We start from the raw sequence: 24,040 nt of genomic DNA on the forward strand, positions 1-24,040 counted from the left end.
CATCCTCAAGAAAAAGACAGAGGAAGTAGGATTCAGAGCAGCAAGTACCCTGGTGCACCAGCTCTTACTCTTTCCTTGCTGTATTCCATGCCTGTCTTGCAAACATTGTACTTGTGCCCACTCCTACACACACATTCAACTTCCCTGGTGTGCCGGCCGTGCCTTGGCTAACCCTGATGACAATCTGACAGCAGACTGAGGAACGTTGCCAGGATGTGGAAGGATCCTCTCTTCACCCATTCCATCTACTTCTAGGAGTCTGCCTTTGCTGGTTGGGGCTGTTGCCTGCATGAGTACATCAAGGGAACCATCTGTTTTGTGCTCTGATACAAGGTGCCATTGTAGGTCTGGTGAGAGAAAGTTGTACAGTATCACAAGAGTGATACACCCATGTCTGTCTGTGTATAGATACCTACTACAGCCTTTCCAGATGAGAGATGCTCCTTCCTAATACACAATCATTTTCTGGGCTCTTGATGGGTGCAGATTTCAGCTATAACAGTACAAAATCACGATGGAAGCAAGCAGTGCTCTCTGCTACAGCAGCCATAGCAAGCTGCAGGTTACACAGATGATGACTCAGATAGCACAGCCCATTCTCAGCTCTAAGGTGTACTGTTCCAAACAAAGCTTGTCTCCTAGGTGTGCTCCAAGAACTGTGAGGAAGGGCAGCAAAACTTGACACTCTCTCAAGTTACCCTCAGACCCTGCTTCTATGGCAGCTGTATGGAACCCCTGAGACACCACAACTGGAAGAGACCTGGAAGATAGCCTCCTTCTCCAGAGGCCAAGGCAGAATTAGGCAAGTGCAGCTGAAGTGTAGAATTGATGACTGTCATCTTTCTGGTGGGAGTGTAGGCCAAGAGTCAGGTGTACAGGGTTGTCTGAGGCATTGAAATAGAAGTAGGAAGGCTACAAACTTTGTATGTGTGTGCACTTTATGCACAGGAAGCTGCAGGTAATCTCTATCTCCTCTGTATCAGTTACTCCCTGATGCCTTTTGCTGATACTAGGTCAGATCAGACTTAAAACAAGCCTCTGTTTTGGGCTACAAATGGGCCAGCTTTGTTCACAGTTATTAATTCTGGTAGGATCTCAGACTGAGGGGGAAACTACACAAGATGAAAAAGTATCAGAAAGCGCTTATCTTAAAAGCAACTTCTCAGGAGAATTAAGATGAGGGAGTCTCTTTATCACATCCAAACAAGAAGGCATACTAATCATACTTCCAGTGCAAGCAATATAGGATTTGCTTACTTCCTCCTGTCCAGTATAGAAAACAGGCAATTTTATTTTATTTTTTAAGTCTTCTACTCTGCTCCTACATAGCTGTGATCAGCTTGAATTACCAAAACATGGATTGATATTCAGAACTTTTTCATCTTGTATTGTTACTCAGTTTTACTGCTTTCTTAAGTGATCAATAGGCATCAACTTGATTATTCATATCAGTAGAATAGTTGAAGGTCTTTGAGATAAAACCACTGTGTAAGATATCCTGAACATACCAAATGTCTTAGAAATATGTGTGGAAGGACAAACAAACAATTCTTTCAGCATGCAAACATTGGCAATGTGAGCATCAACTCCTAAACATGGCATTTCTGCACCTTCTTAGCTGCTGCTAAGAAAAGTCAGATGAACAGCACATGATATGAATTCTTGCTGATGAGAACGGGAACACTGAGTGCATATAACATAGCAATCTCAATGAACGTTCATACCATTGAGGGAAAAAAGGTGCCCCTTTTTTTGCCCTTGTAAAGGTACAGAGGCGTAGGTTCATCTCACATTTAGGAAAGAGGACACAAATAACAGTGGGCTCCTGTTATCCAAATCAGTTCTTTCCCAATCTCTAATTTACACTTCATTTTTATTTTTTAGTGCCAGATGTATCCTGTCAGTATATTTCAAAAGCATGTATTCTTTGCAGATTTTCCAAGTGAAAGGTGTACTCTTAGTAGGTTCTGGAGTCATGTATCATCATGTATTTAAGATACATAAGTGTTCTTCTTAAGGTAACAGAACAAAGTTCAGATGGATTCAGATGGACTTTTCTGAAATACTTGTTCATGTTTGCTACGTCCCCTATTGGAAACACAATTGTTTATCTTGTTATGACTTGTGCTCTACTTTGCTTTACTAATGACAATGTTGATAATGTTGGTGCTAACTATTAGATGTTTTGTTTAAAATGACATGACTATTATGTTTCAATCAAAATGAATGCTAATCATCAGGAACAGTAAACAGTTAAGTCAACTTTATTTTAAATTGCATTTGACTATGTTGTAATCAATTCAGTTCTGAGACACTAAGAAAAGCACATGATTTTATCTCTGATTTTATATTCCCCAATGGTCTGTTTATATTAAAATGACTGACAGATTTACAGCCTAATTATAAGAAGTTTCATAAGCCAGTAAACATGTACTGTTCATAGAGAGAGAACATTGAGAGGCAAATGTATTCTGCAGCTACCATTAATTAAGAGAAATATTTTCATGTTAGATTGTTCAATGAAGCAAGCTCTTTTCTTCCTGATAACAGTTATCCCAAAGGAAAAACAAACAAAAAAAAAACCCCACAATCAAACAAAATATGATAACACTGCTGAAAGCCCTGCCTTTGTTTTAACCTCTAAAAACTCATCCTACAAAGGGACATCAAGGTCTGGATAGCTCACTTTTAGGAATAGGACTTCCAGCTAAGCTAAACCTCCATCCCTTGGAAGAGAATTTAGACAGAACATTCCACATAATCTGACAGGTATTTCGTAGTTGAATTGTTTGGGTTGAACCAACTACTATTTCATGCTGTACTAGTGATCCTCCTACTTGACATTTCTAGTCTAGACAATTATTTTAACCTGGGAAGACTCATGAACAGCTATCTGTTTAGACACACACTTAACAAAATAAACACACTTCTTGATACTGTATCTTCATCACTGTGTGAGCAGCATAAATATATTGGATTGGTGTACTCTTTCGAGATATGTATAATCTGTATATGTATTTATAGGATACATGTATTATACACATGTTTATATATAAAACCCAGAGTTAAAAAGCTATGGAAGTGAGAGTAAATCAGACAAGCAACAGATAATGTTCATCAGGGTTTCTAGTTTAGGATAAAGACTCTAGGCAAGATCTGTAACTTCTACAAGAAAGAGTTCTATGAAGGTGTTGCAATCAAAACCATGTTATTAGAAGAAGAACACGCCATACATATGGAGCTAAAAATTTACTATCGGTCAAACTTACCTAATTAATACAGAAAAGCTTTATAATGAAGTTAGAAGTGTTGTACACAAACTTCCTAGTATCTAGCCCTTTTCTTTAGTGTTGTACTCTGCTGGGTCCTATAAGGACTTTTCAGAATAGAAGAAACAAATACCACTAGGGTATTATCCCATTTAATAGGCGCCAATTATTAATAGTAGCTACCCCAGTTAAATACTTTTTATCTTGAAACTAACTCAAGATATACAACCTTCAATAACTAGGGGTGCCATATACTGGTGGTTTACCCAACCTCATTTGCATTTGTGGTCACAGTAATAGTAAAGAACATGAGAAATTATTTTGACTTGCACAAGAATGAAGTGTTTTCTGTGGCGTTAAGTAGGAAAATATTTTTTTTCTACATAGTGAAAACACATTCCAGTCCTAGTGGTTGACACTATACAGGGTGTGCTACCCTATTCCTTAATTAGCAAAAACCAGACATTAGCCAGGTTAAGGGTAAATTGCTTTTCCATATATTTATCACCTAAGCTTCATTTTAGTAAGTTTGCCTCACTAACCCAAATTTTAACAAATTACAAAACCTTTCTATCCAAGAACCACCCATACAATAGAGGAGATCATCAGTTCAATAAACTAGAGAAAGGAGCTTTAGATTGTTTGATGGGAGCTAGTGATAAAAGCCCTCCACTAAGTAAAACACAATTCTTACCTAGCCAAAGGAGCTGAGAATTGATCACTTCATTCTACTAATGGACGAGGGAAAAGGAAGAAAAATGAACTGCAGTCTCTAAACATCAGAGTACAAAACACAAGGCAGAACTTGAAGTCCTAATATTTAGACAAAGCTGCAACCTCACCAGCACCACAAACATTCATGACAAGTCACAAGATCGGGATTTAAGAGGCCAATACAGAACTAAAAAGGGAGGAAGTGTTAAATATTAAGAAAGATAGATTTGATCTAAAAACATAGTGATGAAAAGACTAAACTTTTTTGCTGGATGAATATAAAAGAACAAAGACTTGTAATGATAGAGACTCTTTTAAACCATTGTACCACAGGTAGGAAGTTACATATTTTTGGCAACAGAAAGAGTGAGAGCTAGTGATAAAGGGAAACATTAATTATCCAATACCTGTTAGAAAGCAACACAGTCAGACACAATTTCTAACAGAAGTTAGAGAATGCTCTGGGGAGAATGTGAAACAGGAGTTAGTTTAGGAAACAGCTGTCTCCAGTCTCAATTCCAACTGACAGGAGGTGGCTGAGGCTTAGAAGGTAGAAGATACTGGGGGTGGTCACAGAAGGATCAGGTTCATAATTCTAAAGAAAAAGAAAGGAAGAAAGGGGCTGAAATAATAATTAAACAACAAAAAAAAGTGTTTTTTTCAGAAGTTTCCATTCATTTGGGGATTAGATGAGTGGCATGGCAAGATTTGACTTTCCATGGAGTAAAAATATAGAATAATTTGCAGTTATTGAGAATAAATAGAGATTTCCAGAAGTAGAGGAACAGCAGAAAACTGTATTAAGAATATGATCTAGCCAAACCAGGATTTCTGTTATACTTTGGGGGGGGGGGGGGGGGGGGGGGGGGGGGGGGGGGGAGAGAAAGGATGTCATACAGAACATGAAAGCAAAACTACAAAATTAAGCAGGAGTCTACAGAACCAGCACAATCATCTAGGGATAAAACCTGGAAGATTAAGATACAAAATACCTGATGAACAGGAAGAGACAAAGGTTCTATAAATACATCATAAGCTTGAAGACAAGAAAGGAAAATGAAGATTTCTTATGAGAAAAAGATCAATCATATAACAGAAAAATTTCAAGAAGGATATAGTTTTCATTACCATATTATCTTTCTCTTTGTGACCAGACAGCAAGTGTAGCTAATTCTAATACTGAAACTCAAAATAAAATGACACGGTAAAAGGTATTTAAATATATTTGATGCAATTAGATGGGCCAGGGTAGGGGTGGAGGGAAGGAACAAAACCTTGAGCAGTTAATGAAAAAAACAAAGTAGTATTTGAATCACAAATCATTGCCTTTGAGATCTCATAGAAGAGAGAAGTCTCAGGGGACTGAAGAAGGGAAAACCATAACTTTCCTTTAGGAAAGGGAAGACTTGAGAAATCACTGACCAGTCACAGTGTTTTCAGTATGTGGAAAGATACTGGGAGAAGTTATTAAACAGCCAATTTATAAGCACTCTACAGGAGAATAAAAAGGTGATAAAAAGCAGCCAACACGGCTTTCTCAAGAGTAAATCATGTCAAAACAATCTAATTTCCTCCTTTGATGTAGTAACTTTTAGTGTAATGGATAAGAAGGAAGCAGAAGATGAGATCGCTTTACTTTTAATAAAGCTTTCTGCACAGTGCCACATGAGACCTCATTGGGAAGCCAGAAAGATACAGCCTTATAGGCCCAGTCTGAACAAAAGATTTAAACAGTATTGAGAATGTGTAACACATGCTAGCATAAGGGATGACATTACTGCATAACATAGTATAAAAGCAAAAAGTAGGCCTAGGCCTTCCTAATCTCAACCACTAAACATTTTCCTGTTTATGTCCTCTGGTTTCAGTGAAAGTGTTTGTTTATTGCAGGTTTTGAAGTTAAATTCTGTAGATGTCCCTTGGTTAGAAGACGTGCTCTCCAGTATTTTCCAGTATAATCAAAAAGGTTCAACAGCCTAGATAAAATCATTGGAAGATGGCTGCACAACAGGTTAAAAGTCACATTCAGCTAATACATATTTGAAATTCACTCAGGCTGCATGAACATATGATGTGAGATTCTTGCAAAGGCTTGGGATGGACCCAATTCAAATCACTATTTTCATGAATGATTCAGACAACAGAGTATGAAATGTTCTTTGACATTTTGCAGATATCGCCAAACCAGGAAAAGAGTAAACACTTTCAAAGACAGATCTGATTCACCTTGTCAAAATCATTCTTGACTCCAATTTAATAAGATGAAGTTAACAAAAGAGAAAAGCAATAAAATATGAAGCAGAAGGAAAAATTAAATTGAGAGATATAAAAATAGAGAATAGCTGTCTCATAGTACTATTTTAAAAAGAGATTTAGAAGCTTTAATGGACTGCAAATCAAGTCAATGATACAATATTGTAATAAAAGAAAGAAAAATAAAAAGGAAAATATAAAGCTCAATTCTGGGATGTACTTTACCTTATAAGAAATGAAATTATTCCCCTCTTGTCAGTTTTGCTAGTGTCACAGCTAGAATATTCTCTTCAGTATATAGCACTACATTTTATGAAAAACAAATAAAGAATAGCTGAGGAGACAAAAAGCATAGTAGAATGAGAAAATAAAAAATACTGTGAGATACTGAAGATAACTTTTTTGTTGTTTAAAAGAAAATAAAAAGAATAATAATGAAGGTATACATATCTTCCAAAATGCTCAGATGATGGTAGCAGAACTGCTCTGAGTTGATTAGAGCTTTGAAGGTGAGCTGCCTAGATTTCTTCCTTACTGGAATTTCCCCAAAGTGAGCCAACAGTGAACAGAACATGTGCCCCAGTGGCTGTTAGAAATGAACAGTACTTTCTGGTTCTCAGTGTCTCACAAGGAAATAAAAAAGAATTTGTAGAATCTACAACAAGGAAGACAGAAGTATTAAGAAACTAATACTGGAAGAGACAGGCACCAGAGCAGACCTCGATTTTAAGAATTTAGACACATGGAAGAAGAATACTGTTAGAGTCTTCTCCAGTTGTACATGTCTATGATTTTAAGAGGCTAAAACTAAGGAGTGGACCTGCTTTTGTCACAATTTGATAACACACAAAACATCCAGAAGAACGTAACTGATTAATTTCTAACACATGAAATAATATTTTTTGAGCTAACAACTCTCTAAGATGCCGCATGCTTAACTGTGCTCGAAACACTACCTGTGTAGAACGAAGTCGAGTCAATAGATTTAAGTATATCTGACCATGATTCTCTCTATGCTATCATTTTTGACACCTACACCTGTGCTTGTCTGAAAGACTGTGAGGAGATCAAGCACCTTCCATAGAGGTCTGTAAAACACTGGTATGAGGGAAGTATGAATGGGAATGCATGGGTCTTTAACTACCAGAAGAAACAACAGAGCAAAAAAAATGACATGTATTTAGAAACAGGACATGACTGACAACAAAAAGCTGGTGAGCACTGAAGCAGGTATGTCTGCAACAAGACTACAGTACAGATGACTTTTCAATAGCAGACCTGCACTCTTATAATAGACGTATGGCAGTCTCGCATGTGTGATTCCTCTTCTTGTCATTTCAACAGGAAAACAGACTTTAGCCACAAGATATGGAAAATAAGGCAACGGGCAGCAAGCTTGCCTCAGATTTATAGGGAGGGAAGTGAAGGATGGAGGACCTCAGGGATGATAGATCAGACCATATCAAGTGTTGGCTTACAAGAACTATAAAATGTTTTAGCCAAAAATCATCAGTTCATTGTCATCAGTCAGGAAGAACCTAAGAGATGACTTGATAGCTGGCAACCTTATCTTCCATGTCACAAGTAATGCTAACCTAACTAACTGGATATACACCTCTTGGTGCTAGTATGAAAGAATGAATTAGTAAAATACATGAGAGAATGAGTGTGAATGACTGTTTAAAACAAAAGTTCTTTTCCATTAAGATCTTGCTTTGAGTTTTCTTAGATTTAATTCTTACTCAACTTCTGGAACTCTTATTCAGGACAAAGTCAGAATGAAGCACAAAACAATCATCAAGCAATAGTTTTCTGCTTATGATTGAGTAAAAAGATTTTCATTAACAAACGAATTAAAAGAAAACATTTATTTTTTGGCTTGTATTAAGTTCGATTTTTTTACCGGTTACAGAATTCATTTTTTCTTTCATTTGTGAGTGTATTCTAGAGGCCTTTATAGCTGTGAGAAAAGATTGTTAGAGAAACTTAGTTGCTAGGTAATAGTCCAGAGGCAGAATAATAGTTTCATAAATAAAATTTGCTGCCACTTCGATTGGAAACTTAATTTTTGAGACATTATAATTTTTCCCCACATACACGTTATTTGCTATTATCCAGCAGGTGAAATTAAATTATTTCACTAACATGGACTTCAGAATATTATTTCCTTCAGCAGCAGGATTTTAATTTTCTTTAAATGAATCAGTAATTTTAATTGTTCGTTTTTTTTTGTTTCCATATAATTATTGTTTTTAAAATGTTTAACATACCAGAGGTGTTATGCATAAATTCCATGTTAGAAATCATGTCCTCTCTTAGTCTCACAATTGCGTGCAGGATTTGTAAAAGCAAAGTTTCTTGTTGCAAGCAATGCTTAGGCAATTTTATACCACATATTTCTAGCCCTTCATATTCAGTGAGTTCACTAAATTTAGCTAATCAATAAGTAAGTCTGCCTTGGCAAATATATTTTCCCTCCTCAAAAGTCTGACTTAGGGAAGCCAATAATAACTCTGCTCTGGGTGTAAAAACTCATTGCAAGATTAATTTGAAGTGATGAAGTTTTCTCTTGAATTTGGTCTTAGCATTCTGCATACTGTGATAAATATTGATCTGAAATTTAGAGCCCTGCCAGCAATCTTTTCCATGTCTGATAATATTTCTCTAGGACAATGAGGTGAGATGATTAAAATGAATCCTAGTGGCTAAGAGGAGCATGAAATGCAAGGCTATAAAGTCAGTACTGCCAATTTGTTTGGAGGCCATGCCCCTAAGTCAATTGGAATATGTGTGAAATAAGGCCATTAAACGTAATTTATATTCAGTGAAGAAAAGCTATGGACATATAATGTGTGGCTTCAAGCTTTGCCTTTATCATCTCCTAAAATAGGCTTTACTAACTAACACTGAAAATTACTCTACTTTTTTTTTTTTTTGTTCCAGTTTAAGTTGGATAAAATCAACTCCTTTTTCACATTCCTCCTGACAGCATGCAATCTGCTGCTTGCCTGAAACTCTTATCTGCATTTACTCTTTATTTGCCTTTTATTTCAAAATCCCCATCACTTTGGTTTGGTCCTCCATGAGGACAATAACATGCAACTCTCTCTCCACAACATTCTAACAGGTAGTAGTCTCCTAGTTGTGCATGTACTTAATTTCACTTAGATCTATAGCAAATTTAAGCCACTTTAATTTAAGGTCTTAATTTCTTACTGGAGGAGATACTTAATCCGTTTAACACAGGGATAAAAGTGCCATGAGATAGGGCTGCAGAGTTCTTCACGAGATGTAGTAAAATTTTTAAGTAAATTTTTTCATAGTAAAAACATTGAGATTTTTAGTAAGTGGAAGGAGAAATTGTGAAGTATAAAAAAATTGGGTGGAGTTTTAAAATTCTGTAAATCTAAAAGCAAATTTTATTTGTAACCTTTCACAAATTGCTTAAGGAGATTAAAAAAATCTTATTGCCACTTCTCTTCCTAAAATACAAAGAATTTTATATGCATAAGAATGAAGAATCCTGGGCATTTTCAGAATTAATATTAAGAAGATCTTTTTAAAGCTGTCACTTAACTAAGACAAATGTGGTTTTGTCTTAATCTACATGACTAATGCTATATCAAAATCAGAGTTCTTTAAATCTGCCACAAACATCAAATTCTGTTAACTTACACAATAGATTTTTGCTATGGACACAATTATCCCTTTTCCATATTTATGTTTTGTGAACTTAGGTTAAATAAGATATCAGACTTGTTTAGAGTGATGAACTATGGAAGCATATGAATGTATTTTTATTTGTGTCGGTATAGTTGTGTGCCAGCTAAAACCAGAAAAGCTGGAGAGGACCAAAAGAACAACTCAGTTATGCAAGAAAGTAGTGAAGATGAAACCAAATACTCGAATCTATCAATACACAAGTCAGTTTTCAGCAATTCAGAACCTTTTCCATAGACATATTGATCTCTGCTGGTGGTGAACCACTGCTAAAGTCTGGTTTTCCTGTATTTCCCTCTTGAGCCCATTTTTCCTTTTGCATTATAGTGAAGTTTAAACTGTATTCCTTTGAACAGTTCAGGATACTTTCTAAATATATGCTTGGCAACTTGATTAACAGTTGTGTAATCCACATCTAATATGGACTGTGCTTGACAGATTGTGCCTCTGCCCTTTCCATCTTACAAAATGCAAATCTACCTACTTTATAGATTTAAATAGGTGCAGCAGATGGGAAAAATGCCTTTTTTTTGTTTTGAGATACTTGTAAAGTTAGTTTTTAAAAGGATGTCATTAAATATAGTGGCTTTTGCATAAGATTAGCTTATGCAGAGGGAACAGTTCATTTATTTGATTTGTATTTCATCAAGTTATCCCTGCTCTCTACATGTATAGGAGAACAGAATTACCCTGAAGTTCTACTCTTTATGCACACATACACAGAATTTACCTATGCAGTACAGCAATGATAGACCAGTCCCACAAAACACAAACTGGCAAGACTGCTAACAGTTCACACTCTCTGTGTTTGCTGCCTGTAAAAGTCTGCCTGCTCTTTTTTTTCCAAGGTCTGGAGGTTTTTGCCTTTCCAAGGATAATCAGTCAAGAACATTTAAAATTAAAAAAAAATGTGCATTAGGAAAACAGTCTCAACTGTTACTCTTAAACTATCAGTACCATTACAATATTGCAGTTTAGCTGTTTGCAAACCATTATTCCCTTATCCAGAGACGAATACAGAAGTTAGCATTTCATTACATTACTACACTTAATTCACATTTTTTCTTTGTTATTATCATAGAATCATTAATCACAAAATAACTTAGATTGGAAGAAACCTCTGGAGGTCATCTTGTCCAAACTCCTGCTCAAAAAAGAGCCAATTTACATCATGTAAATTAAGGCTTTATCCAGTCAAGTTTTGAATATATTCACAGATGGACATTCTACAAGCTCTCTGGGCAGCCAATTTAACCACCCTCATAATGAAAATAGATTTCCTTGTATCTGTTTAGACTTTCCCATGTTGTAAACTGTGTCCATTGCCTGTCATCCTAGGAGAGCCTGACTCTGTTTTCTCTATATGGTTCCACTAGCTTGTTAAAGGCATCTATGAGACCACCCCCTTAGCCTCTCTTCCTAAGACCAAATTCATCTGTTAGCCTCTCTCGTCATATGTCATGTGCTCCAGCCCTCTAATGACCTTCATAAACCCTTGCTGGACCTGCTCCAGAACATCAGTGTCTTTCCTGTGGTAAGGAGCCTAAAACTGGGCATAGTACTTCAGGTGTAGTGTCACAAATGCCAAAGAGGGGGGGAAGAATCACTTCCCTGGACCAGCTTGCCACACCTCCTAATGCAGCCCAAAGTGCTGTTGCCCTTCTTTGCTGCAAGGGTACGCTGTTAGCTCTTATTCAATTTGCTGCCCACCAGGAGCCCCAGCTCCCTTTCTACTAAACTGCTTTCTGTCCAGTACATGTCCAGCCACTACTGTTTTGTCGGGTTATTATGTTCACGGTGCAGGACTCAGTGTTTACCTTTTAAAGACTCGTATGTGGTTTCTGTCAGATCATTTTTTCTGTTTAAGTCCCTTTGCACAGCAGCCCATCCCTCCAGACCCCTTTTCCCAATTTGTCATCATCCACAAACCTGGAGAGAGAGCATTCCACTCAGTCAGCAAGTATTTTTTTCCATTGCTACATGAGTGAAATGCTCTTTAAACTTATGCCCATTTCTTTGGTCAAACCTGCATTGCATTATGTCTCCAATCCTTTCATGCAGCTTTCTTAAGACAGCTGTCAATCACTGTCATGACAGCCATTACAGTCACAGGGAAGACATTCAGCTGAGTAGCCATCAGGAGCTCTACTCCATTTCCTCACATGGGCAGCTAGTGCCATTTCAGCGCTTCCAGTGTATCTTGTCTGGCTGCTGTTTACTGTTGCAGGAAGGTGTGAACCTCCTGTCTGATCTGTATCATACATATCCTGGTGGAGATGTCAAAGATACATGTCGTGGTTTAAGCAGGACAATACACCATGAGATCTCAGCAGATGGGTGTATTGGGCCCAGAATGTCAGCCACATTATGAGGTTAGAGACCTTGCATACACATGCACTCGAACTTGTAGAAACTTAAATTTACATGTCTTAACCTCAAACTGAATCACACCTAGTCTTCAGCATTATTTTTAGACCTATAATTGATCTATAACTTTTTAAACTTTTCTTTCAACTGCTTTGAATAAGGTTGGATCTGTTACAACAAAATGGCATTGAAACAACAATTAAATTAATACTTTTAAGAATTGATTACCCATAAATATAACCCATTTTACCTCATGAAGAAATTGAGTAAAAAGAAAGATGTAATTAATTAAGTTCTTAAGGTCACCTAATAATTTAGTCCTTGTCTTCCAGTAAATGCATTAACAAAGTTCAAACTGATTTTAAAGGCTGAGGTAAATATTCTGATATTTATTATGTCATGTTATGCTTGAATAGCAGAAAAGCCCTGTTCCTTTTGACTGAAGCTAGGCTGGTATTATTGCAATAGACAGCTATCGGTCCCAGGTAGGTTGCTGAGGGTAAGAAAACACCCTCATTAACAGGCAGTCCTGTCAGTCTTGCTGCCGGTACACACAGCCTTGCACCAATTTTTTGACAAAAGTTTGGAGTTCCTCAAAATAGTCATATGCTGCTAGTACACTGAGCGCAGCAACATCTCTGTGGAGCTAGTGGAAGTACAACAGGTTTTGAATCTCTCAGCCCTGCAGACTATTGTTGCTATGGCCCTGATGAATTCCTCTTACAGGGAAAAGGAAAGCCTTGTCTCTTTGGAGGGCAGAAAGGAGAAAGATTTATCAGTTGTCATTCTCCTCCCAAAATTCATATTGTTTTTCTCTTTCAGCCAGCAAAATTCAGTTTCATCTAGTCTGCTGAGAGCATAGGACCAATTCTGACTACAGTGGCCAGAAATGAAAGCTCCAAGTCCTTTAAAGTACATTGATTTAATCACGGTAATAAAGTCCCATCCCTTAAGATGAGTCCAAGGGTAAGTGAAGTAGGAATCCAGGCATGACATGTATCCACAGTCCTACTGGAAACAGCAGATAACATTTTTGCTGCTACTGACACTTTCAAGTAATAGATTAGCTCCATCCAACTAGTTCAGGCTTCCCATTCTCATCTCTCTCTCTGCCTTCATGAATTATTTCCCGAGAAACCTTTCAGAGTGGTACTAGAAGCTGACTGCTAACAGCTTTCATGCAACCTTTTCTGATATGTGATGGTGGACAACTCCATAGCTTCTAAAAACCTTGAAAAGGATGTTCAGTTGGGACTGAGTAAGTGGGGAAAGGAGAGAAAAGCAGAGGAAAAGTGGGCTAAATATGCTGCTCATTCTGCCATTTCCTTATAGGCAAAATTTGGAAGGTAATTTTAACTCTGTAGTCCCATTTTTATATTGGAACTCTTCCCATTGGACAAGATGAGAACCCTTTCTCAATGTCTGGATACCTGCTTTTGTGAAAGGACTCATTAAATTACCTTATACAATGTAAAGTTTATCAAGAGTGGCCATTAAGAGACTTACGGAGATGTATGTGAGGATTTTTTAAGCATCCTGACAATGAGAACATGACTCAGCCTTTTAAGAGGAATAAAAGAGAATGAACTATGGGACTGGTCCAATCTTTATTTCTCTTTTGGAGATAACAATGTCTTCTTTGGCTTCTATGAAGGTAGTTCAGTATTTCTTTACTTTAAAATATAGGTGCTTTCCTTTTGTTCGGTTCTCTTGCCAGTAAGCAAAAGGAAATATTGTCTCTTTGCCACAGAGATGCTTGAAGAACCCTGTATATTTATTTTTTTTTCCACTGGAGAAGAAGGTGAAAACAATTTTGTTAGCACATGTGCATTTGTGACATGCACCTGCGACAACATTTTAAGATAAATCATAGGGAAGGTTTATAAAATCTTTCAGTGATTCACCTTGTCTTCATCCCTGAAGTAGTTCTTTTCATTAGGACTTTGACATTATAGCAAAAATCACTGCTAACACACAGGCCCAGAAACTATCCCATTGCTCAACTAGAACCTCATGCTGTGGTCCATGTTAGTCAATTTAGTCTTTTCTCATGCAGCCAATTAGCAGCAGCAAGAACAGTTGAAGTTTCCAATAGCAAAAAACTCTTCCATCAGGAAGAGCTCACAATGGGACTTAGAGTGAACAAGCCATCAGCTCTTTCTGACAAAACTGTTGATACCACAAATCTGGTTTTATTGTATTTTCCTGTGGGAAAATAGAAACTCCCAACTGGAAAGATCTGTGAGTAGAAGGTTGGCGCAATTGTTTCCAAAATTTCATCCAGATTTGTTATTATTCTTAGCCAGCTATCGGAGAGGTACTTATTTGTTTTACTATAGCATACAAAAATCCTAATCAGGAGTGAGCTAAAGGTTTTTTATTTTGTATTAATCAAAGTTTGTTAGTTTTAGAGAGCAAACTTTCCTAACAAGCACAAACATACATTTTTTTTAAATGCTGAAAAACTCACATCTGGTTGTGGCAAGATCGACAGAACTTCAGTTATAAATATTATGTAAGGATGAAATTCAACTTCTCGTGTATTTGTAATCGTGGTGTAGGTGGGTGTCATGGCTGTGCCCATGCGCACTCCCAGTGCACTCCCAGTGCACTCACTCACCAATTCACTGGCTGATCCAAGAAGCCCTCTGGCCAGTTTCTGCTGAGATGAACCCATGGACTGATTTGAGACATGGGAATTGACTCTCCAACTTCACCACAAAACATTTCACCAATTGCTGCAAGAGCTCTCCAGGCAGGAAATGCAGAGAGTCCAGGCGATTACCTCTGCTGCACACTTGGCAGTTCACAGTGACAATCCACGTGCTTCAGTGTGTTGATCTGGGATGGAGAATTTGGCTGCTCCAGAGACTCTCTGGGACAGTTCTCACTGCAGAATTGATTTAACTTTAAATAGATAAAATCATTGTAAAGAAGCACTAGAAATTATTCCTGCAGAGGCAGATATGGTCACCTAGGATGGTCTTTAGAACATACTTAAGACATGAGGTGTTTTGTACACAGTTTAAGTTAATCAACAGCAATATAATGTGCATATGCTGGAGTGGTCACATAGGACCACAGGACACAAGAATGGATGTAAGAATTCAGCAGAGCTGTGGTTTGGGGAGTCTTTCCTGATCCAGCTGAAGACCTTACTGCAAAGTTCCTCACGATGGAGACTCCTGTCACCATCCAGACAGGGACTGATCATATATCAAGATTTGAGGGACCTGATTCTCCATGTGAGCATTGTTCTTTTTATAAGATCCTGGTAAGTAAGGGGTTTTAAACACCCTCTCAGCGACAGTCTGTACAACGTGGTCCCATAAGGTGACAGCACAGGCAGGCTGCTCCCCAAGAGAAAGTGAGAAAGGAGCTGAGGGTGACAGCAAGATGGGCAGAAGCAGAGGCCTCGCCAGAAAGAGCCCCATCCCACAGTATGTGGATAAGGCAAGCAGGGCATGTTGGTGCTGGTAGCCAAGTTCAGACAAGTGCCCAGGTACCCAGACAAGACTTTAGCAACTGCTTGCTCACCAATCCAGACCTGACTATCCTGAAACATTCTCAATTTAAAGGAAAACAGTAGTCTCTGATTCTTAGGGAGATTGAAAAGGAAATTCCTTGCACAGACAGCCACTCTGATAAGTATATTGGTAACCTCAAAAGATACTTTTTTAAGCTAGTATTTCAGAAACCTTCATAAACCTAAAAGGAAGCAGGAAATCCATTTTGCAAAAAGAAACCCACAAACGTAGCATCTATCTTTACATGCAACATGATCATTCCAGTTTGTTTTGTATTATGTTGCAAAGGGTTTTGGGGAAATATTACATATATTTCATATATATATATGTATTATATTGACATATTATATATAACATTCTCCTATTGCAAGATAAGTGGTAGAAAAGGTAAAACTTAGTCTAACAATGCTCTTAAGACATAGTAGAAAAAAGGTAGAGTAGTAACGAGAGAGAAACAAATGTTGATATTGTACACTAATGCTTCTCGAAGAATCTTTTTCATATTTTACCACTCTGCCATTGGCTCTTCAAAACTGGCAAAAGCAGCTGATTGTACCTTTAAGTAGCCATTTTTTTAATTGACTCCAGGGCTGCTTCTCCTTCTCCAAATAGCAAATGCCAATAATTATTTGGAATTCATACTTCCTCTTTCTAGATTAGGGGACACCGTTCTCTACACATATTTTGCTGTTACTAACAGGTTTGTGTATTTTATACAATGGTTTATAACTCATTTATTTGGCATACCTTTCTACCACTGCTACTGGAAGATTAATTTTGTGGATAAAGGAGATTAAATTAAACCAATATAGGAATGAAATCAGATAACTCTTCCTGATTGCAAAAATGTCTGTGAATGCCGTGTTTTTCCACTATTTTTACCTTAGCTGTTACAGCCTTACCTGTAACTACTCAGATGTCATTACTAGGCACTGCACCTTCCTCAGGTCTACTACACACACATATCTCTTACTGCAGAAGAACCTAGACAGTTTCTCCTGCAGAGAGCAACCTGGAGTCCTTGGAAAACATCTTAGTGGGCAAGTTATAAAAAATATTATCAAGAGAGCAAATTTTGCAACATTTCTTCTTTAGATGCTTTAGATTTCTCTCAACATTTTAGCAAAGAAAGTCACAGTGCAGCTTAATGCGAAGGTGACCTTAGACACTTATTACTGCTAGCAGCCTGAGAATACCTTTTAGATGTTGAGGGTTTTCTGCAGTCTGACCTAAAGTACTGCTTATTCCACTGGGACAATTTACTTCAAGTTTAAATTACTTTTCAATTTTTGTTTCTCATGTCATATTTGCTACTAGTAACTTTATCTGGCATGTTATTTTAGCATAAAACTGGAAGAAAGCAGTTTACAAAATTAAGAATTGCATCGCCCTTTGTGCCCTTCCCTCTGTGTTTCCTTTCTAATTTCCTCTGTAATTTTTCAGAAACTGCAATACTCTTGCGCATTGAACAGGCCTACTTGAGAACTCATACTGCAGGTGGTGAAACATGGCAGGAACTTAGTATTTTAGTGTTCTTTGAGGATAACCAAAGGTAATACCACTGTGTCAGCCTAAATTAACTATGCCATCTCTGTGATACCAGATGTAATGTGAATCGCATATGGTGGTTATGGGTAATAGAACAATTGCAAAAGAGTCAGTTCTCAGTACATCATTGTGCTTTAGGCTCTCGCCAGATTGATTGGGATTTACTGAGGAACTGATTATCATTTTCAGAATATTTGAAGTAGATATAAGTTACTCTGAGAACTGATTTAGTTGTCTGAAGTCCATTAGCTGGCATCAGATCCAATTGTGAAGATGGGACACATTTTTCTGTACATTTCTTGCTAGGATAACTGGAAAAAAAAAAAAAACCAACAAGTATTTTGTTTTATTTTACTTGACATTTGAACATACCTTCAAATTTGATACTTGACCAGAAGATGAAATCTTGTCACTGTTTTAATCAGCTCCTCTGGATATGAATATTGGTAGGTGCTTTTATCAGGCATCGGCAAAAAACATAAGTTGGCTTAAGTTTCTGTGAGAGCACAAAGCCATTACCGGGGGGGGAGGGGATCAACAAATGACAATTTTTAGAGATAAATAATCCATCTGAAAGGTAGTAATATTTTTTCATGGAAAAAAAATAAAAAATTAGAGGCGACATCAAGTAGCTTTTCAAAGAAGATATATAGCGCATTGATATTTAATAATTTTAAAACTGGAAATAATTTCTTTTTGAACTTGTGTTTTAATACAAGTGGTCACAAATGGAGATGAGGGATTTCCTCTTTGTCAGAATATGCAAAACTTTGTTTTGGGAATGCACTGGGGATTCCCTAGCAATTTTAGCCTGTTCTGTCAGTTACCACGTTCCTGATTTGGGCCTCTTAGAGAATTCCCGATTTGGTCAGGTCCTGAAAATTTTGAATATCTTGTATAAATTGATGAAAAGAGGTCTCCACATTTTCAAGTAATACTAGTCCTTTAGGATTCTTCACAGCTTCTCAGTTTATTGTTCCATAAGTGTTTGAATTTTACTTACCCTCTCACTTCTCAAGTTGTTATCAACATTTAGGACAAGCAGTGACAGTGGAAAAAAGAGATGCTACGTGAAGTCTTAAGCCTTTTTAAATAAACCTACTGCTGTGCCCCTATTCATTCACTAGGAAGTACTGTCTTGATGCTGTAGCATGAAAACTGCACAGTCCACATGACACAGAAGGCTGCAGGTTGTACAAAGGTTGTGCACTGAATACAGTTCTCCAGAAGCTCAAGAGAGGCCAGAATAGTAGAAGAGGTTATCTCAATAGTAAAATATATGATGCTGGGTTACTTGTTGAGGACATTGAACAACAGCACTGCCTTCCATGGAAATTAAGGTAGCTAAAAAAATAAGACTTTTTAAAAAAAAAAAATTATTAAATATTCTTAAAGACTTGTGTGCTACTGAATCCATAAACAATGAAATATTTTTGAAAAAAAGATAATTTTTGAGTAACTACAGAATGGAAAACAAACCTATGTTTTAGATGTATTAACATGAGCATCTGAGTACTTGCAGCTCTTAAGCAAAGCAGAACAATAGCATGTGGTTTCACTTTTGCCAACTATTCCCACTGTATACACAATTCTGTATATAAAACAACCCTCTACTGAAATATATTTTTTCAAAAAAAATTCCAAAGTATTCCTTTTAAAATTCATGACCTAAAGAAATACTTACATCTGATCTTGCCAGCTATTTATATAATAAACTATCACTTCATAATTGGTCTACTTGGAATGCTTCTTAATTTATTTGGATGAAGTAAAGTAAACAAGGAAAGAATTTAAATAATCTGCAAATTATATGAATATTACAATTAACTGTAGAATTGATAGTAACCTTCATGGTCTATATATCTGTGAAGAAGAACTGCAATGATCTTTTAGATTTATAAATGTATATATATTTTTATTGTACAGAATATGTGAATGAATTGCACAAAAATAAATGGAGATAGATACACTAACTACTGCTTGCTGATCATGGCAAATCCATGAGCCATGAATATTGACCATGTGAACTAATAACAAGGACGTATATTAACAAAAGGGAAACTGGTTACACACATGTGATCTGCAATAAATATATTGCTTTTTAACACTAGAAAAGCAGGTAGATTTAGGCTTTGTTTTGCTTACCGAAGAAAAAGAGAATGCAATTGGATTTTAATGTGGTTTCTGAAGAATGACTTGACGTCATGTTTTGAAATCTAGTAACAGAACAGACTAGCCCTCAGGAATGTATAGGAAAGCAGGGCAAAATAAATCAAAAGAACTGTGTGCAATGTATTTTGTCAATACTGTAAATGAATTTGAATTTCATACCATTTTAAAAATTCTGCAGGTTCGTTTGGGACCAGTTAGATATTAAAGTAGGGAATATTTTTTGTTATTTTATTTTTAATAGTATACAGTCAGGTGGTTCTGACAGTGATGATGGCACCATAAACCTGCTTAAGGGCAGGTTAAAGTTTTATATATTTTGCAGAAGAATCAGGGATCTGAATTATATCCTTGACATTTTGTTTTTAGCAAGAACTTGCTAAAAGAGTGAGTGTAGGAAAAGTATAAAGAGATGTTTGAAGGCAATCACACAAAATTAAAGCAGAACACTATATGTGAAGAGTAGACTAACAATCACCCTTTGTGTTTTAGTGGAACAAATCTAAAATGCAGCCATTAAGAAATATGTTCTAATTAAAAGTTCTCTTGACTAGGAAACATTTTTGCACCTGTACATACCTTCAGAGCAGTCACATAGACAAGACAGGTGCTTGATGTATTTTACACATAAATGGATTATCCAATTCAAAATTCATGTAGGTGGCAGAGAAGGATTAAGAGGGAATGAGAAATATAAATTTAGTTCTGTTACCAGCAAGCACTACCCTGTTTCAATGTTTAAGGTGAATGTGACCAGCATATGTTGCAGATCAGTAATTTAGATCACTTAACTACAGAGTTTCCTAAATTGAATCGCACATGCACAAACACACACACACACACACACACACACAAACACACACACACACAGATATAGAGGTTAAACTATGATCAAGGTTTTTCTCTCTTTGTCAATTGTAGTAAATTATTGGTACCAAATGATCTTTGAAACCTCATGAATTCTAATTGTAGTGAATTACTCAGTATTGTCCTTCGTCAGCACTTGTCAGCAGATGATCTTTGACCCCTTCTTCTTTGTCAGCATCTATCAGCGGATGATCTTGGAAATCCTCGTGAAATCTACTCTTTGAAAACCTTGAGAGATCTACTCTTTGAAATCCTCATGAAATCTACCCTTTGGAATCCTAGCGAAATCTACCCTGAGAAGCATCCCAACTCAGGGGTAGATACTAGGTCACAGCCTGCTGCAATCCCAGAGACCTCAAGGGGTCTCACTTAGGATGGCTATTTATAGGATTGCGAGATGATTGACTTTGGTCAGTATATTTACATTTGGCCACAATTCTTGTCAGGTACTTCTGGCACCTTCCAGGATAAGCCAGAATCCAGGCAGCAGGAGTTTCAGATACGGTTCCAGGAAACAGGAGTTTCAGGTATGGTTAGGTAGTGCCTAATCGTCCTAACTCACTGTACCCTAGCCAGGATAAGAAAGTACCAGATTGTCCCAACTCACTGCATTTGTAGCCAAAACAAGAACACAGTGTTGGCTGGCCCTGACATCGCAACGTGGCCAATGGGTCTGCACCACCGCATCGTATTAACATTCCTTTAATTTAAAATGTAAGGAACTATTTTATTTCTTTTTATAAAATAATTTGTCATGCTAGAAGTGCTTGGACTGGCTCTCAAAATCCCAGAAACCTGTGATCATGATAAATTTTCCATTTCCCAGTAAAACCAAAGAACAAAGTCACAGCTTTGCTTTGCTTATCTGATTAATTCTATGTTAAGCAGTCCTGGCAAATGCTATGCTAATCTTTCTCTTTTGCTGTGGAAAGCACCCCTAACTGTTGTAGATCTTACACTGGAATGTTCTTCCTTGCCACATTATGCATTTTTGGGGACATGTGATCCACCAGTTTCAGGGTTTGACAGACCATAGTCTTCTCATTAAATTTAAGTTAACATAAACCACATATTTGCTTTTTGCATTAAAGCAAGATTATTTAATGCAAAACTGTATTAAGTCCGTATTAACAAGCTGAAGCCTACGAAGAATTACTTTTAAATTGCAATCTCCTTAATAAGGAACTAGATTTTTTTTTTAATCTTTTAAGCTCTTTGTTAGAGCCAGTGTCAGTGTTTATTTCTTAAAGAAGCCTCCTGAGAAGTGATTTGTGTTTAATAACCTGCTTACATAAAATATGGTTACTGCCAGGTTCTGAGACTTGTACTTAGCTTTTCTTAAATTGGTTTGCTCAGTGTTTCTGTCAGTCTCAGCCAGCCACCAGTCACTCCCAAAGATTTCTGAATCATTTACTGAATTCTACTAACTTTGATAGAGATAGATGCCTGAAACAGTTCAGTTTGTATTAGCTTCATGGAAAGCTGAAGCTGAGTAGGGGGGAGAGATCCACACTAGTTTGCTAACTATAGGAAAGGCTGGCAATTTATTTTCTAGTTGTAGAAAGAAGCCTATGATTTACTTTACATTAATAGCCTTGATATTGAGGCCTGTCTTATTAAAAATATACATGTCTGAATCAGAAAGACTGATCTGAAAAAAAAGTAATTTTTGAAGTATTCAAAACCCAAACCTTTAATGTGTACATTGACTTCATTTGCTAGTTTGGTACAGAATTTTCAGAACTTCCCAGCAGAAACTGTCCACAGTACTGCACTTTTGTTCATATACAAGTGCAAATAAGAAAAAGAGACTTAAAACCCAAAATCTTTTCTTTACTCAGATACAAAATACAATGTGTCCTTTAACACTGTGGACTGCATTCTTATTTTCTCTGGCATCTAGGTTTCAGATACCAGTATGAAAAAATGCCTAGTCATTTATATGTTAATGTAACTCTGCTCAGTGTTAATTTGTTTTGCGGTTCTAGTCATGTGGCTAAACCATTCCACTGTAATTCTGGTGCTGAGGAAAGATGGAGTCAGAGCACTGTTAGCTGTTCCTGGAGGGACTCTGGAAGGAAGGAGATGAATACGATGCCTTCCCATACGTGCTGTGGAAGTATAAACTGAGCAAGAGCTGAAGCATCTGTTATCCCCAGTGCTAGCCGTGGACAGCTGGCCAGGGCCTGTGGGCCACCTGTAGCTGACCCATTTATCTTTGGTGTGATTAGTGAAATTAATGGTGCTGTAACAGCTTTCAAAACGCTTGGGAGCCTAGGCACCAAGAACTTAACCTAGATATGCAGGGGAGCAAAGACTGCATGCCTGTTCTTTCTTCCTCTTTGCTTCTCTACCTAAAACAGGGCAGGAACTGTTCAATAGTTCTGTCAAATGTAAAATACCTAAAGGTTAGCATAGTAACACTTTCCTCCTTCCACATTCTCTGTATGGCTGTCTTTCAGTAACTATAAGCACTTCTTCAGAGGCAAAAATAATTTTTATATATGTTATAGATTTCTACCTTTTTTTTTTCCTCCAGCTGGTAGTTCTGGTTTTGATGGATTTCTGTTAAAATGTGGATTGGAATTTCAATTAGTTTTGCATGGTAAGCTCTATTAATTTAAATTAGTACTAAAGGAGGGTGATGGTGGTTGTTATTTAACATGCAGAAACTACACAAGTTATTGTTTTAAGCATTTGAACTGAAATTAAAGAAAGTGTATTTTTTTGCTTCTCTTCCCTCCAAATAATTCAAGTACACAGTCAGCATGTCAGCCTCACAGAGATGCCTTCACTTACATAGATTTTCCTGTAATTCAGACAAGGTACTAATGTTTTTTGAAATGTTGAGGACAAACTTCAGATGTCTGAGAACATTTTTGCAGTAAGACACCCATTGCATTGTTGGGTGTTTTATTAGCTCAATGTATATTGCTCAATGAGGTACAATAGCAATGGGAAATCACTGCACTCTAAGGCATGAAACCCAAAGGCAATTACAGAATGTCACTCTGATACTGTTTTCTGATGAGGAGTAGAAAGGAGAACTCTGGGAACTACCGACCAGTCAGCCTCACCTCTATGCCCAGTAAGATCGTGGAAGATCCTTCTGAAAGCTGTGGTGTATGGATTACAAGTGAGGTGATTAGAGACAGCCGGCATGGCTTCACAAAAGGCAAATCACGCCTGACTAATCTGGTGGCCTTCTATGGTGGAGTGGCTGCCTTGGTGGATAAGGGAAGTGCAGCTGACGTCATCTGGTTTGACTTCTATAAGGCCTTTGACGTGGTCTCCCACAACATCCTTGTCACTAAATTGGCGAGATACAGGTTTGATAGATGGGCTGTTTGATGGATAAGGAATTGGCTGGATGGCCACATCCAAAGAGTTGCAGTCAGTGGCTTAATGTACAAATGCGGATCAGTCATGAGTCTCTTAGGGGTCCATGTTGGGGACAATACTATCCACTAACTTTATTAATGGCATAGACGGTGGGATTGAGTGCAACCTCAGCAAGTTTGCAGGTGACACCAAGCTGAGTGGTGCAGATGTTTTGCTTGAGGGAAGGGATGCCATCCAGAGGGACCTGGACAGGCACGAGGAGTG

This window comes from Accipiter gentilis, chromosome 20 (assembly GCF_929443795.1).
Source record: "Accipiter gentilis chromosome 20, bAccGen1.1, whole genome shotgun sequence".
NCBI lineage: Eukaryota > Metazoa > Chordata > Aves > Accipitriformes > Accipitridae > Astur > Astur gentilis.